Source organism: Sinocyclocheilus anshuiensis, unplaced genomic scaffold, assembly GCF_001515605.1.
Source record: "Sinocyclocheilus anshuiensis isolate Anshui unplaced genomic scaffold, SAMN03320099.WGS_v1.1 scaffold522, whole genome shotgun sequence".
Lineage (NCBI taxonomy): Eukaryota > Metazoa > Chordata > Actinopteri > Cypriniformes > Cyprinidae > Sinocyclocheilus > Sinocyclocheilus anshuiensis.
Genome location: NW_015544185.1, coordinates 983,417 through 994,395, shown reverse-complemented (window position 1 = coordinate 994,395; position 10,979 = coordinate 983,417). Strand labels below are relative to the sequence as shown.

The 10,979-nt window shown below is 35.4% G+C and overlaps 1 protein-coding gene across 4 annotated transcripts in view; it reads right to left on the bottom strand.

Annotated features, from left to right (window-relative positions):
- The window catches only part of LOC107696459 (voltage-dependent calcium channel subunit alpha-2/delta-2-like), a 214,030-nt gene that overhangs the window by 108,256 nt on the left and 94,795 nt on the right, over positions 1–10,979 (bottom strand). The gene's annotated exons all lie outside the window — the stretch shown is intronic.

Genomic DNA, 10,979 nt, shown 5'->3' with positions numbered 1-10,979 from the left:
ACACACACACACGGAGCAGTGGGCAGCCATTTTTGCTGCGGCGCCAGGAGAGCAGTTGGGGGTTCAGTGCCTTGCTCAAGTGCACCTCAGTCGTGGTATTGAGGGTGGAAGAGAGCGATGGTTATTCACTCCCCCACCTTCAATCCCTGCTGCTACTGAGACTCGAACCCGCGACCTTTGGGTTACAAGTCTAACTCTCTAACCATTAAGCCATGACTGCCCCCCCCTTTTTTAAGGGGGGAAGTGAAAGTGGTTCGGATCGGTACTACAGTTGGTGCCAGCTTTGCCCTGCAGCGCAGTTCTGCCACAATAAAAACAGTGTTTGAGATAATTGGCTCTTCAAAGTGGAACGAAACTGCTCTCTCTCCCTGGCCCCTCTAAGTGCTTTGGGGTCCATTAGCCATTGAATACATTACCGGCTTTAGAGGGCCATCTTTAAGACCTTTAATCAAGCTAAAAGTAGAGATGTATAAGAACAATCTCCATTCTGGACCTCTTCCATTTTCACGTCTTTGAGCGTATAGTGTGTGTGGCTGCGAATTTGCTCTTGCTGTCGCATTTTCTTATTATTTTATTATGCTATTTATTTTATTTCTGTCAGCTTGATAATCTGGTTTAACACAATGTTAAATCGTGTTTTTTAATCACCCTCCTATTTAAAAAAAAGCACTCAGTGAATTAGATGAGTCGTCAAGAAATGCGTCACATTCTAAATTTAAAGACAGTTTTTACATTGTCTCTATTAACTTCAAGGGGTAGTCCGGCCAGAAATTTAAATTTGGTCATTAATTGTTGTTCCAAACCTATATAACTTTCAGTGAAACACATGAAGATTGTTGCAATTACAACTGGGGACTGAGGCTTTCAAAATGGACATGAAAGCACCATAAAATAGTCCAAATAAAGTCCTTCGAATCCGTAAAAGAGTTTTGCTTGAGGAACAGATCGAAACGAGAGACCTAGCCAGGTCCGAACATGAACAAATCATACTTCTAAGTCAAATCTTTCCAATGAATCAATTGATTTGAATGATTTGTTCATGAATCACACTGATTTGATTCTCTAGTTCAACTCAGTGAGTGACCAAACAGTTAGTAGCCATTTACTTCCATAGTATTTTTTTTTCATAGTATGAAAGTCAATGGCTACCGTCACCTGTTTGGTTACCAACATTCTTCAAAATATCTCTTGTGCTCAACAGAAGAAAGAAACCCTACAGGTTTGGAAAAACTTGATGATAAGTAAATGTTTAAGGCACCTTTTCAAAGAGCCGGATTTCTAAGAAATGCATCTGCTGCCAGGTGTAAAATGATGATGTCGAGGGCTGTAGGAGCCTGTGAACTCTTTGTAAGTCTTTATAGCTGCAGGTTGAGCTTCTGGAGGCATGAGGCATATCCACGGGAGAGATAATGGAACGCACAACCCGTGTTACTGACCCTCCAGAGGAAAGAGAGTCACAAAATGAAGAGTGAGAAGTGTTTCCCTCAGGCATCTATAGCAACCATAGCAACTGCACAGTAACATACTGAAAACTACTCAGCGCACCTTAGCAACTGCATAGCAACACATTCAAAGTACCCAAACCACCTTAGTAACCACATAGCGATACCTAAACTACTCAAAACCATAGCAACCACCTAGCAACCACATAGTGACACCTAAAGTACTCCGAACACCATAGCAACTGCACAGGAACATACTTAAAACTACTCAGAACACTGTAGCAATTGCAAAGTAACACGTTTAATCTACTCAGAACACCACAGCAACTACAATAGCAACCACATAGTGGCACCTACACTATTTAGAACACCTTAGCAACCACAAAATGATATCTAAACTACTCATAACAACTTAGCAACTGCATAGCAACAAATTCAAACTACTCAAAACACCTTAGCAACCACATAGCGTCACATAACTAAGAAAATATCATGGCAACACCATAGCAGCACGTTTTGTACATTTAATTAAAAAACACAAAAACCTAGTTGTACTTTTTTATACTTCTTGTTGCTAAGCTAATAATGATTTCACTGCAAGTTCCTACAAATCTTTAAAAACATAATTCTGTGTCACACAATACAGTACATATTGTAATCAAATTCCTGATTTAACAGACCACATCCGAGTGAATTCATATCCCCAAACATAAACCTAAAGTCAGAATACATCTTAACATATGCAGAGGGAAAATTCCATGAATGCAATGTCAAAAGAAGAACCGCAAGCTTCTTGTTTTCTGATGAAAGGCTTGATTGATTAGAGAACGATGATTATGGCAAATGGCCTGGAAGACAGCAGTGTCTCTCTCAGCACAGAGCGCCTCTCCTCTCCTCTCCTCTCTCCTCTAATGGCACAGCTATTAGCGCTAATGCATTTCAAACATACTGCTGACACATTGGATGGAAAGTGCACATCTTTTCCCCGTCTCTCACGCCTCTCACTGCTGTCTTACGCAGCGCGAGCCTTTCCTCACAACACCCTTTAAACGCATGTAATCAAACAGGCCTGGGCTTCCTCGCAGCTCTTTACCTTCAGACTGACAGCTACAAGTACAGCAACATACACTGATGAGCACAGCTAACACTAGCAGAACAGATATGGACGAAACCATCTAAATGCATTCAATGGTAATGAATAGAGCTGTAACTGTAGTGATGGTACGATTATAGCCACATTAATGGGTTGTGTCACATTGAAAATAGTTATTACTTTAGTGCTAAGCGCAGCAAAAACAAATGTAGCTATTATCATAATAGCATGTTGCAGAACTTTATTAAAAAGCAGCTACAGTTTGTGATTGTAACAGACTAATCTTTTACTTTTATGTACATTCACTTTATGTCTACGCAAATGTGCATCAAAATTCACTAACAAATGACTCTCGAGTCAAATGATTTAAAACGTATCAAGTAGTTGAATTGATGAAACATTCACTGTACATACATACACAACTTTTTATTTTATATATTTTTTTGTATATTTGTAATTTGTTTGGGGGTATTTTTTTAATACAAAAAAACTATAAAAAATTATACAAAAATATTAAATATATTTAATCAAACAAAAATTATAGTATGATTTTTAAAATATATTTTAGTAAAAAATGTTTTATATTATATTATGAAATATATTGTATATTATTATAGAACATATATTATATATGTTATTAAATTCTCTCTCTCTCTCTTTTAACAAATCTTTTTCTATAGACATATTTATGATTGGTTTTAAATATGTTAGAAGAAAGAGGTTTGTTTGTCAGTGTTTAAATTTTATTATAGGTCAAGCAAAGTTAGCAATCTATACGAGTAGAAAAAACAAGATAGAACTGGGTTCAGATCAAGATATTAATACTCTTGTTTTTAGCCACAGTAAAATCCAGAATACTCATTGATTTTCATTTTTTAGTACCATGGATGACAATCACATTTGAAATGAAATGGTGTAAGAATGAGGCTCTGTGCTATTGTGGGAAATTATTGTTTTTCTCTTCTACTAATGTAGAGAGGGGATTTTTATTTTTATATTTTTTTATTTGTGCTATAACAGTTAAACGTAAAAGGATAAATGTTGACTTGTTGAAAAAGTGTTTCATGTGAAGTTCTCTGTGTGTGTGTGTGTGTGTGTATGTGTGTGTGTGTGTGTGTGTGTGTGTGTGTGTGTGTGTGTGTTCATACAGAACAGACATATGCCTAAGCAAATATCATTAATAACACCAGAGGAACCTGGATAAAAATGTAAAACACTGAAAAATACTGAATACTACATACTGTACTACTGAATCAATTGCATTTACATTGTTGAAACCCACGATGCCTGACAGATATACAAGACAACTGCATGTTCTCATCACGTTCAGGTCTAGATCTGACACAGTCCTTGTTTATTCTTCTCAACAGTGTCTCGTCAACCATATTAAATATGGTATTACAATATCCATTGAAAACAGTGGCGGGGCAGCGAGCCAGAGGAGATGTAGTCTTTTGGTAGTCATTGTGCTGCCTGCACCAGTTTAAATGAGACAATCGCATTAATCAGCCAAGAAATGGCTCTCAAACCAATTGTGACAGAGAGGCTGGCCTAAACGACCTTGAGAAATAAGACGCAATAAAATAATTTAACCACTATTTCACACACTATTGCATTCAGATGGATTTAAAAAGCCGGCGTGCCACGACTAGCGCTGTTGTTATTACAAGCTGAGCCGCGAGAGCTCGATACTGTGGTCAAACATGACAAGCGCTGCATTCAAACAGCTCATTCTGTATTGTGGATAGAAACGGGTGGCTGGACAAACAAATATAACACATCAAACACTATATATCGTATGATATGGAATCATACAATGCTAACACTACCGCTACTGCAACTATCTTGATGATTCACATGCCATTATATTGACAAGGACAGTCAGGTCATACCTGTTATGCAGTGCCTTATGAACTTGGAAAAAATAAAATCATAATAAAATTGTTTGGACTTTTAGAAATATGCTTGGATTAAGCTCTGACACATTTTATATATTATATTATGAATTACATTATTTAAACATTTTATTAAGTATATTTATTATAAATTAATAAAAATGGAAAATATATATACAAATACATGATTTTGTTAATTTTATTAAATATATTATAAAATTAAAAATGTCTAACAATAAAATATATGAAATCAGTACAAAATATATTTTAAAAATAAAGGGTATATGTATATACACTTTTAATTTCTTTATATTTATTAATTACATTATTTTAAAATTTTACTAACAATATTTATTATAAATCAATAAAAAAAATTTAAAATGACATTTTTAAAATCTGTATTAAATATATTTATTATAAAACTTAAATGTCTATAAAATATGAAACAAAAAATAAAACATGAAATAAAGTACAAAATACATTTAGCAAAAATATGTATTTGTATTGAAAATATTAAATATTAAAATATTTTTATAAATATGACATAAATAAATATTTATTACATTTATTTATTATAAATTACATTTATTATAAATTACATACATTTATATATATACATAAATACATATAAATAGCAAGTATCTAAAATTTAAGTAAATTAAAATATGTATTTTAATTTGACTTATTTACAAAATTGCAATAAATAAAACAACATTGCTAACATGTGCTGTTGATTTCCCTCCAAAATGATGTCACTTCCTAAAATATGATGTCATTCGGAACTGGCTTTTGTAATTTAAAGGGATATTACAAACAACTAACAGAATGGAAAGTGATATTGAGGACTCTGGAAAAATCTATAAATTGATCACCAATTAAAACAGTATTCACAAGAAACATTTTGATTAAAAAAATAAATAAAGAAATAAAGAAACAAATATTTCTCAAATTTTCATCTTAAAAATAAACAAATTTGATTTCTATCTTTAAAAATACAGACTTTAATATTTTATCCAGGAAAGAAAGAATATTTCTTAATGTATTTTCATGTTAAAAATAAACTAATATAATTTTGATCTTTAAAAATACTGAGTTTTATATTTTATTCAACATATTCATGCATATTGTCATGATCTGGTTCATGTTCCCCTGTCTTGTGTTTGGACTTTTGTGTTACTTCCTGTCTAGAGTGCCATTTGTAGTCAACTTGTAGTCCTATTGTTTTATTGGTCGTCTTGATTCCTTTCCCAGGCGTGTCTTGTTTCCTTGTTATCCTGTTTGCGTCTCTGTGTATAAATAGCCCAGTGTTTCAGTTATTCTTTGTCAGTTGTTGTATATCTGTGATGGTTGCTCCCTGCCCTTGTCTGAGTTCCTTGTTTTACCCATATTGGATTACTTGTTGGTTCCTGAATTCTTATTAAACTCCTGCACATAGATCTTCACTTCTGTTTGCCTCATCTCGTCTCTGCAACGTTACACATATAATGTATGTCAATAATTGACGTCTTTCTGTAAAGTGTCTCATAGTGTTTGACGAAAGTGATGTACATCAATGACGAACGGAGTGACGGCGAGGACAGACGCAGGACTTTCCGCACAGATGAGGTGTGCGGATATCTATCGTGCCTGTCATGGTAATTAAGTGTGTATAGCAGCTGCGATGTCTGGCCATCAGGAGAAGCTCGCGGGGCAAAGTAATGGTGACTCGCGCAATGAAGTAGGAGCTGCCTCGCCGGTTGCTACGGCAACAGCAGCCACGGTATTCTGGGAATCTGGGCCGATGATGTCACCTCTGTTAGAACAAAGCACATATGGACTGAGGCAGGTACCGAACAAGAGCTACGCAAACACACACAGACGGGCAGGTGTTCTCGTTCCCACAGCTGGCCATGCATAGACAAGCACACACGTGGACACGCGGGGATAGTATACGAACAAACAGACGAGGCTGCGGGTTTGTGTACTGTGCGCACACTAAAGGACATTTCATTTGTGTCAGGGCCTCAATGCAAGCTGTGACCTCGACGTGAAAAGACCATCTATGGAAGGCGATTTTACCAGCTTTGCTAGTTAGAAAACGAGCGTATGCATATCATATGATATGATTTGGGGAGTTGGGGAAGCTACTTTAAAACTACCCATTATTTAAAGTAGTTAAACAACAGTCAAACCCCAAAGCTACTAATAAAAGCAGTGCAATTATTTAAAAGGACAAAATCTTTTTTAAACTGTCACACTGAACACATGAGAAACTCACATTATCTCAGTAATTAACTACTATTTTAAAAAGCAATTGTATAATTTAACTGCAGATGTCACTAGAGAGAATCCCAGTGTACCTTTAAATCAGTGTTAAAATAAACCTAAAGTAAAACTATTAAAAATGATTTTTGTTAATTGAAATTAAGCTAAAAATACAGTATAAATATTAGATGAAAAACATGAATTAACATTGAATTAAAATTTTTTATTGAAACTTAAAAATGAAAATCAGAAATGTTAGCTTGGCAAATTACAAAAGTACACCGCACAATTACTAAAACTTAAACTAATATTTTATAATATTGTAATAGTATATAAATAATACGAAATAACACTTATTTGAATTGAACAGATACATTTACATTAATACAAATTAATGACAAGTTAAAACTAGAACTAATTTACATAACAGCCAAACAATAATTTACTAAATATTTATTTATTTATGAACCATTTTAATTTAATTGATATACTAATATAGTTTATTAATATTTGGAATCAGATTTTATTTTTATATTTTCTGTTTTCTTATTTTTAATATACTGTATTTCATTTTTATTTCAGTTTTAGTTATTTTAGTACAAGTTAAACTAAATTCAAATAAATGTTACCTTTGCAACTAGCTCAAATTAAATGTTGTCTATATTTTGTTTTATTTAAATGAATGTTATTTCAAGTAATGACAATGTTTTGAATGGTTTTACGTTTAGTTTTAGTTAACTATAATAACCCTGGATCGAAAAAACAATGAATTACTGAATCAGTTATCCGAACTGTCCCTGAAAACATCGCTCCCACTAATATCACCTGCCTCTGACTAGTTAGTATAGATAACTATGTGAGTGCAACTTAAAAGGGATAGTTCACCCAAAAATGAAAATTTGATGTATATCTGCTTACCCCCAGGGCATCCAAGATGTAGGTGACTTTGTTTCTTCAGTAGAACACAAACGAAGATTTTTAACTCAAACCGTTGCAGTCTGTCAGTCATATAATGGAAGTGAATGGGAATCACGGCTTTGAGAGTCAAAAAAACATACACAAACAAAACCAAATTAAACCCTGCGGCTTGTGACCATACATTGATGTGTAAAGACACGAAATTGAACAGTATTTATATCGTTTTTTTACCTCTGATTCACCGCAATGTCCGAATGTCCAATCTCTCAAATGGACCATTGACACTCCTAATTGAGATTGTAGATAGAGTGTCAATGGTCTATTTGAGAGATAGGTGGCGGTAATGCACTTATAAGTCCGCGATCCGCCGTAAAGCAAGAAGAAGAAGAAGACGCGTCATGCGCTGGCTGTTGAGAACGCGCTCAGGACAGTTCAGACATTGCAGTGCATCAGAGGTTATAAACGATATAAATACTGTTCAGTTTCTTGCACAGACCGATCGTTTCGTGTCTTTACACATCAATGTATCGTCACGAGCCGCAGGGCTTAATTTGGTTTTGTTTGAGTATGTTTTTTGACTCAAAGCCGTGATTCCCATTCACTTCCATTATATGATTGACAGACTGCAACGGTTTGAGTTAAAAATCTTCGTTTGTGTTCTACTGAAGAAACAAAGTCACCTACATCTTGGATGCCCTGGGGGTAAGCAGTAAACAACAAATTTTCATTTTTGGGTGAACTATCCCTTTAACTACTTCAAACTAGCTTTCCCAACACTATTTCTAAGCATGTTACCATTTTGCATCTGATCCATGCGACACGAACGGCCTCTTTTTCTCACTGTCTCTCGTTTTTCCTCCAACTATTGCTCTGAGATGCGTGCGTTTTTGCGCTCCTAATGTGCTAAAGAGCATGTGAGACTAATCTAATTACAGCGTCGCTCCAAAAGAGAGGTTGAAACTGTTACCAATCTAAAACCCACAAATGGAGAGACCCCGTGCCGTATCCCAGCATCCTCGACACCCCTCCTCTCGCTCTTGTCTCGACAGTGAATTGGTTTGGCCCCTACAGTGCTTCATTACCTGGCCTAATTATAAAGGCAAATGAAATCAGCCCCGCAATACATTATTAATGTCCCTACACCATTAGGATTCAATTGCAGTATTTGCAACAATATGATATTTTCAAACTGTTTTCACGCCTGATTAGAAACGAGGACAGATAAAAGGGAGGTGCAAGAGGAAAGAGAGAGATAGTGAAAGAGGAAGGTGAGCACAGAGGAGAGAGTGATGAAAACTGAGAGAGAGAAGCCGTATATGAAAGACGGCTAAATGAATACTGCAAAAACAGACATCACGAAAGACGTGATGAAACAAAGAATCACAGACTGAAAAAGAAATATGTGAAATGTGCCATAGTTCTGACCTTTAACATTAGAAAACAAGCACAAGTCAACATGTGTTTGTTCTGTGACCGATCTCAATAGTCTAGCAATACTTTCCAATGCATAAATGAGATCTCATTAACGTCTCAAGTGTTTCTCCAAGCAACGAGCAATCAGTCTAAATGGAAATGTTCACTTAAAGGGGTCATATGCACTGGATAGCTGGCCAATCACAGCACACCTCGCTTTTTTAGAACGATGAGCTTTGTGAAAATCATCGCGTTTCAGAAAGGCGGGGCATAGAGGAGAAACAATAATGTACAGTATGTGGAAAATAATGTGTTTTTTGAACCTTAAACCGCATAAACAGATTTCATTACACCAAATACACAAAATAATGTTCTTTTTAGCAGCATCATATGACCCCTTTATAGGAATAGTTCATCCAAAAATGGAAATTCAATTAGAATTTGCTCACCGTCAGGCCATCCAAGATGTAGATGAGTTTGTTTCTTCATGGGAACAGATTTGGAGAAATGTAACATTACATCACTTGCTCACCAGTGGATCCTCTGCAGTGAATGGGTGCCGTCAGAATGAGAGTCCAAACAGCTGATAAAAACATGACAATAATCCACAAGTAATCCACACCACTCCAGTCCATCAATTAACGTCTCATGAAATGAAAAGCTGTATGTTTGTAAGAAACAAATCCATCATTAACACATTTTTAATCATTCAAATGAGTCCTCTATTCATAATATTGCTTTCTCCATTGAAAAAGTCTTTCGCCTGAATCAGGGGAGAAATATGCACAGATCAAGCATGATTTACAACCATAAACGGTCCAAAACATTACTAAACAAATATGTCAGTGGATTTTGGCGAGAGAGGACCACAGGAGATGGACTTTTTCACTGGAGGAAGAACTATTATAGATTATGGACTATGCTATTTTAACCAGAAGTGATGGTTTAAAGTTAAAATACCTTGGTGATAGATTTGTTTCTTACAAATATGCAGCTTTTCACATCATAAAATGTTAACTGATGGACTGGAGTGGTGTGGATTACTTGTGGATTATTGTGTTTTTGTTGATTGCAGACCTCAGTATTTATCATACTAAAGTCTAAGATCTCAATATGAGCTTGAAATATTTCTCATTAAACTCTCAAATGATCTCAGCTGTGATCCACATTCATGGTGGTCGACCATAGGGTCAATTTCCATTTCATGCCGACTTTATGATTACAAGGTCACAAAAAAAAAAAATTCTAAATAAAACATGTATGGATTAATAATTATCAATAACATGCATTAAGAATATAGAATGGGTGAATTTTCATTTCATGCCGACTTTAAAAATAAAACCAACCTACAAAGACATTCAAAGACAGCCAAGTCTTTACAAAATCTTCCGAAACAGCCACTGTTTGGTGATATACAGGGAAAAAAAAGTCTATATATGTGCTTGTGCATGTATAATATGATCTGCAGACTATCAGAAGTCTCTCAGGTCATATGAGCTGATGCGGCCGCATACAGGGTGACAGACAGCGGCCTGCGTCCTCCATCGCCTCCCTCCATCACTGCTGACTTAAGTGGCTAAGCAGCCATGAATAGAGATGGGCTCTCAGAGAGGAGGTCTCATAATTATTAGTTTTAGAGCCTTTTCTTAAATATCCCGCGGGAGCAACGGGGTTAAAAATCCATTTGTGGTAAGTGTAGCATGACAGCAAGACACTGTCTCCATGGAGACAGCCGACATCACACTGTGTGTGTCATGTATGTGTGTTTATGTCTGTGTGTGTCGTACATATAGAGTGCATTGGTATGGTGTCTGTTTTTGTAGCCATGAACAAACCTACTCTAAAAAACAGGCTCTGCCGAAATGTAATAAATAATACAAATAAATAAAATATACATATGAAATATATGAGATTATCAAAAAATCATAATGTTGAAAAATGTAAAGCTTTTTGTAACGTTTTTTTTATTTAGGA